Source organism: Rutidosis leptorrhynchoides, chromosome 3, assembly GCF_046630445.1.
Source record: "Rutidosis leptorrhynchoides isolate AG116_Rl617_1_P2 chromosome 3, CSIRO_AGI_Rlap_v1, whole genome shotgun sequence".
NCBI classification, from domain to species: Eukaryota; Viridiplantae; Streptophyta; class Magnoliopsida; order Asterales; family Asteraceae; genus Rutidosis; species Rutidosis leptorrhynchoides.
In genome coordinates, this window is record NC_092335.1 from 614,205,431 (window position 1) to 614,213,173 (window position 7,743).

The window sequence follows — 7,743 nt, forward strand, 5'->3', positions numbered from 1 at the left end:
TCCTGTGTGACAATGGTTTAATATTTTACTAGCTTCATATCCAAATACACATCGGCGTATTATTCCATCGGGACAACTTTTAAACAGATGTGGATCTTCCCAGAAATAGTGTTTTATATCACTGAAGAATTTCTTTCGTCTTTGGTACGATAATCCTTTTTCAAGGAATCCACAAACCAAGTAATTTGCATAGTCTGCAAACCATGGGATTTCTTTATAATCTATCTTCAATAGATATTCATCAGGAAAATTGTCTTGTATGGCTGATTCATTTAGAACTTCTAATTCGGGATTTTCAAGACGAGAAAGATGATCAGCGGCGAGATTTTCTGCTCCTCTTTTATCTCGGATTTCAATATCAAACTCTTGTAAGAGTAAGATCCAACGGATTAATCTTGGTTTAGCATCTTGTTTTGAAAATAAGTATCTAAGAGCAGAATGGTCGGTATAGACCACCGTTTTTGCTAGAACGAGATATGATCGAAATTTGTCAAAAGCAAAGACAATAGCAAGGAGTTCTTTTTCAGTAGTTGTATAGTTCGTTTGTGCTCCTTGTAACGTCTTACTAGCATAATATATAGGTTGAAATTGTTTTTCAATCCTTTGTCCTAAAACGGCTCCCATTGCAAAATCACTTGCATCGCACATTAGTTCAAATGGTAGATTCCAATTTGGTGTTATCATGATCGGTGCATTAGTGAGTTTCTCTTTAAGAATATTAAAAGATTTGATACACTCATCTGAAAAGATGAATGGAGCATCCTTTTCTAGGAGTTTATTCATAGGAGTGGCAATTTTAGAAAAATCTTTTATGAAACGTCGGTAAAAACCGGCATGCCCTAGAAAACTCCTAACTCCTCTAACATTGGTGGGATGTGGAAGTTTAGCAATTACATCTACTTTAGCTCTATCCACCTCAATTCCTTCTTTTGAAATTTTATGTCCAAGAACGATGCCTTCTTTAACCATGAAATGGCATTTCTCCCAATTAAGTACTAGATTTGATTGTTCGCATCTAAGAAGCATTCGTTCAAGATTAGCTAGACATGATTCAAATGTATCACCGAAGACTGAAAAATCATCCATGAAAACTGTAACAACCCAAACCGTAACCGACCAAACACGATGAAATTTCAAACAAAAAAAAAAAAATTTGTTGTTCCAGGCCATCGGCGCGCCGCGCCAAAAGGGCCGCGCGCCGCGCCAAACCCCTGCTGTTACCGGAAAGCTTAAATGCGAAAAAGATGAACGTGTTCCCGGCATATTTAACCAAAACGCTTTTAACCATACATTCATATATGTAAAACTAGCACATAACTAAGGTATGAACAAGTTTTACAAGGTGGGGCCCACACGTGCCCAAAACGCCACTAAGTTTAAAAATACAATGTTTAATGCAAATTAGAGTTCCGACCACAAAAGTTTAATTGCCAAACGACACAACGAGCATGGTGTTTGGGGTTAACTACCCAAGTCTCGGTCAAACTCCAAGCCATAACCCAAAAGTGCTTCCTAATCATCGAAGCGGGAAACTCAATCCAAGGTAATGCCCTTACCCTTATCCACACACGATCCTATAAAAAGGTAAACAACGAGAGGGTAAGCAAAGCTTAGTGAGCACAATAATTATACATACACATATATAATCTACTTACTCGCATCACTTACACAACATCATATTCGAGTTTAACAATTCATCAAGCATGCTACATTAATAAGCATATACCAATAATTCACAATCCCACAAGTAGCTAATAGTACAATAGCATACGATTCATAAATTAATACTTCCAATACATAATTCACATAACCTTGGTTAACCAATTCGAACACGGGAAGCGGTACTTACAAGACCGTTGGAGTTCATAACGTCCACTAGTGTTACTTACACACCGCGTAATCACTAGTCCCCGGGTGATGTCTTAAACACCGCGACTAACTCACCCTTACAACAATGTGGCGTCTTAAACACCGCGACGAATCCACACTTCATTCAATACAATGAGTGGTGTCTTAATCACCGCGACACTTCCACTCCCATGACATTGTGGTGTCTTAAACACCGCGACAATACCACAAGTCAATCATACCATGAGTAGTGTCTTAAACACCGCGACAATGCTACTCGTTACTTAGAATGTGGTGTCTTAAACACCGCGACAATACCACATTCGTGCAACACAAATAAATACATTATATACACATACGCATAATTATTCCACTCACCTTATGCCTTCGGTGATTATTAAACCAAGCTTGAACTCCAAGGTAACGTACCTATTTCACAAGCATAATTAATCAATCAACTTGGTCTAATCTCATAACACACACCATCCTAGGTCATCTTGACCCATTTTGACAACTAACCCTAAATTGGGTCGTTTTCACCAAAAACCCTAACACTTGGCACTCATGGCCTTCACGCACATTAGAACACTAGGTTTTAGCACAAAACACTAATATTGACCCATCTTGGTCCATTTTGACCCATTTGACTCGATAAAAGTCAACACACCCATTTTGGGTCATTTATGCCCAAATCACACCCATTTACACTTCCTCAAGGTGTTCTAACAAATTACTAGCCAATTAGGGTTTCATAACAACAATTTATACATTTAAAACCCTAGCTTACACATAATTGAGTCTACATGACCCAAATTACCCAAGAACACCCAATTTACTTAAAATGGGTCTTAATGTTCATCTTTAACACAAACCCTAACCCATACACAAAATCAAATTAAGAAAAGAAAGTTAAGGCATACCACAACTATCAAAATGTAGCAAATGACGAGATGCACAACTTTAAAGCTTGCGATTAAACCCGAAACGAGCTTCTTCTCCTTCAAAGTGAGCTTTCTCACTCTACAATCACTCTCTCTCTAAACTTGAATTGAAAGGGATAAGGTTGGTGAGTTTTTGAGTAAATGATACTCTAACATCTGATCCCAAGCATTAAATCCGGCCTCCAATTGATTTTACCAAAATACCCTCCAAATATCTAATTTAAAAGAATGGAGAATCTGTCACAGTCAGATGGCGCGGCGCGCCACCTAGCCGCGCGGCGCGCAACCCTGCCAGTTCAGCTTCTTTTGTCTTCTTAATATATACAATAAAACCCCGTTTCAAATATCGTTCAATACACTTATATACACATATGTACATTACAATTATTCGGGTCTTACAACTCTCCCCCACTCATTCGGATTGCGTCCTCGCAATCCAAGCCGCATGACAAGCAGGAAGATAGACTAACACGAACTCTTCGGGTTCCCATGTAAACTCGGAACCTTTATTCCGTCGCCATTGAACCTTATAGGTCCTAACCTCTTTATGTCTCAACCGTTTGACCTTTTCATCAAGTATTGCAATTGGCTCTTCAACATACTCCAACTTATTGTTTAGCTCAATTTCATCTAAAGGCATCCATGAAGAATCATCCGCAAGGCACTTACGGAGGTGAGAAACATGAAACGTGTTATGGATCCCCGCAAGCTCTTCGGGCAATTCCAATCGATATGCAACTTCACCAACACGAGCTAAAACTTTAAATGGTCCAATAAACCGAGGACCTAACTTTCCCCTTTTTCGAAATCGAATAATACCCTTCCATGGCGAAACCTTAAGCATAACCATGTCGCCCTCTTGGAATTCGATCGTTCGTCTACGTTTATCGGCATACGACTTTTGCCTATCTTGAGCCTTCTTCAAATGCTCCCGAATAATATCAATCTTGTTATTCGTCTCTAAAACCAAATCGGTACTTCCGATTTCTCTTTGACCCACTTCTCCCCAACAAATGGGAGTTCGACACCTTCGGCCATAAAGCATCTCGTAAGGTGGCATCCCGATACTAGTATGAAAACTATTATTGTACGAAAATTCCACCAAAGGTAGATGCTCATCCCAACTACCACCGAAATCGATAATGCACGCCCGTAACATATCTTCCAAAGTTTGGTTCGTACGTTCGGTTTGACCGTCCGTTTGAGGATGATACGCCGTGCTCAACTTTAATTGTGTACCCATATCTTCGTGAAACTTTTCCCAAAATCGAGATGTAAAACGGGTATCTCGATCCGAAATAATAGATATAGGAACGCCATGTCGCGAGACCACTTCCTTGATAAACAACTTAGCCAAGGCCTCCGACGATATTGCTTCTTTAATAGGAAGAAACAAAGCGCTTTTCGTCAACCGGTCCACGATCACCCAAATCGAATCATATTGAGTTCTCGCCGTCTTAGGTAATTTAGTGATGAAATCCATGGTAATGTGCTCCCATTTCCATTTCGGGATCTCTAACGGTTGCAACTTACCATACGGCTTTTGATGCTCGGCTTTAACTTGCAAACAAGTAACACATCGTTCAACGTATTTTACAACATCGCGTTTCATGCCAGGCCACCAATAATCTTTCTTCAAGTCATGATACATTTTCGTCGCGCCTGGATGAATGGAATATTTCGACTTATGTGCTTCATCGAGTAACACCCGTCGGTAATCACCCGCCTTAGACACCCACACCCTTCCTTGAAACGACAATAAACCCCGCGGGCCCATTGTAATGAACTCCGATTGGCCCACAATTCGTTCCGCGTGCTTATCGTGAACATAAGCCTCTATTTGGTCTTCACCCATCTTTTCAAGAAAGTCATTAGTGATAATCAAACGTAACGATGCTACACGTATCGCCGGATGTTGAGTCTTCCGACTTAACGCATCCGCGACCACATTCGCCTTACCCGGATGGTAAAGTATCTCACAATCAAAATCCTTCACCACATCCATCCATCTACGTTGACGATAATTCAAATCTCTTTGAGTAAAAAGATGTTTCAAATTCTTATGATCCGAATATATCGTACACTTGACACCATACAAGTAATGGCGCCAAATTTTCAACGCATGCACAACCGCCGCCATTTCAAGATCATGAGCCGGGTACCTCGTTTCGTGTTCCTTTAATTGCCGAGAGGCATAAGCAATGACTTTACCCCTTTGCATAAGAACGCACCCGAGCCCATTTAAGGAAGCATCACAATAAACCACCATGTCTTTGACGCCTTCCGGTAACACTAACACCGGAGCTTGACACAACTTCTCTTTCAATAATTGAAAAGCAATTTCTTGCTCGTTTTCCCAATTGAACTTAGCACTCTTCCTCGTCAACTTTGTTAATGGAGAAGCAATCTTAGAAAAGTCTTGGATAAACCGACGATAATAACCGGCCAATCCGAGAAAACTTCGGATCTCCGTGGGCGTAGTCGGTCGTCCCCAACTCTTCACCGTCTCAATCTTCCCCGGATCCACTTGGATACCGCTTTCGTTCACAATGTGACCAAGGAATTGAACCTCCCTTATCCAAAATTCACATTTAGAGAACTTTGCATACAACTTCTCTTTTCTTAGCGTCTTCAAAACTTCACGCAAGTGGCGTTCATGTTCGTGCATACTTTTCGAGTAGACTAGTATGTCGTCAATGAACACAATAACCGACTTGTCCAACATAGGTTGGCACACCCGGTTCATAAGATCCATGAATGCCGCCGGTGCATTCGTAAGACCGAAGGGCATAACTACAAATTCATAATGCCCGTAACGCGTTCGGAAAGCCGTTTTCTCAATATCTTCCTCACGGACCCGCATTTGGTGATAGCCGGACCGTAGGTCGATCTTAGAGAAATACGTTGCGCCTTGAAGTTGATCAAACAAATCGTCGATCCTAGGTAGTGGATAACGATTCTTGATCGTCACTTTATTCAACTCACGGTAATCAATGCACATACGCATACTACCGTCTTTCTTCTTCACAAATAAGACCGGAGCGCCCCATGGCGAAGCACTCGGTCGGATAAAACCCTTCTCGAGCAATTCTTGAATTTGATTCAATAACTCTTGCATCTCCGTTGGTGCTAAACGATAAGGAGTTTTAGCAATGGGGGTAGCCCCCGGAACCAACTCGATGCGAAATTCGACTTGTCTTTCCGCCGGGACACCCGGTAACTCATCCGGAAAGACATCCTCAAACTCATTAACTACCGGAATTTCACGAATTGGTGGTGGCTCATTACGAGTGTCGACAACATGAGCAAGGAAAGCCATACCACCGGTAACAATGTGACGTCGTGCCCGAGCAAAAGTGCATATCGGCACCGATCTCCTTCGTTTGTCACCATGAATAATCATCTCTCCCCCACTTGGGGTCTTTACACGAATAAACTTGTCGTGGCATGCAATATCGGCTCTACAACGATCGAGCCAATCCATACCAATGACAACATCAAAATCACCCAAAGTCATCGGAATAAGATCAATTTCGAAACTTTCGGCGCCAAACACAACATTGCAATTTTTACACACATCAACCACTAGCGCCGTCTTGCCATCCGCTATTTCAACTTCTACCGGACGACTCAACTTTACTAGCGGTTTATTTAACTTAGGCACAAATCTTAGAGATACGAAAGACAAATTAGCACCACTATCAAAAAGTATCCGAGCCGGATTAGAATTAACCATGAAAGTACCTGAAACGACTTCATTGGATTGTTTAGCTTCTTCATTAGACATCAAGTAGTTACGACCCCTAGCCGTACCCGCTGCCTTCTCTATCCGCTTAGCATTATCATTACGCAACTCGGGACACTCGGGTTTCTTGTGTCCCTCCTTCCCACAATTGTAGCAAGTGAATTTTGTAGTAGAAGATGGTTTGGTACAATCACGAGCCATATGCCCCCTTCGCCCACAATTATGACAAGTATAGGGGAAATCCCCCGAGGCACCTTTCTTCACACTCCCCACACTCTCGGTTGGGCCTTTCTTTGACTTCTTGCTTGAAAAATTTGAGTGACTCGAACCTTCATACTTTCTCTTCCTCAACACAATCGCTTCAAACCCTTTCGCCATATTAAACAACTCATCAAAGCTCTTCACCACGTTTACGCTAATCTTTTCTTGATAACTATCATTCAAGGTTCGATAGAAATCTTCTTTCAACATTTTATCATTCCCGACATACTCCGGGCAAAATTGCGTCTTGGACAAGAACACGGATTTGAGAGTGTTCAAGTCCATCGACCCCTGCCTCAAGGTACGTAGCTCGTCTTTAAGTCTTGTAAGATCGGCCGAAGTTCGGTACTCATCGAAGAACTCCGCTTTAAATTCCTCCCAAGTGAAGTCCATACATTGTTCTTCACCATAGAGTTGGATCTTAGCGTCCCACCACAATTTCGCGTCACCCCTTAACATGCTACAACCATACCTAGTCTTCTTGTCGGGTGGACACTCACAAGTACGGAAGGCCCCCTCCATATCGGAGATGAATCGGGCACTCTTGAGTGGGTCCCGATCGCCCTCAAAAGTAGGAGGTTGAGCATCCCTAAAGTTCTTGAAGAAAAAGTCACGCCTTCCCCCATTTTCTTCTTGAAGAGCAATCTTAATTTGCTCCTTAACCAAAGTGACGACTTGTTCGTCAATCGTCTCGAGAAACATCTTCTTAACATCTTCGCGAAACTCCGCCTTTTGGCGTTGAAAGATGGCCTCAACCTTGGCCGTGAACTCGGGGTCCTCGCTCGTGCCCCCATTATCGGTGTCGTGTCCGTTTCTCATCTTCATTCTATAAAACGGAAAAGATTAAACAACGAAACTAAAGACATGGCACATATATACATATACACCATACCACTCCATCTCGCTCGACAATCGTCGTACATCGCTTGTTTGACACGATTTGCACCC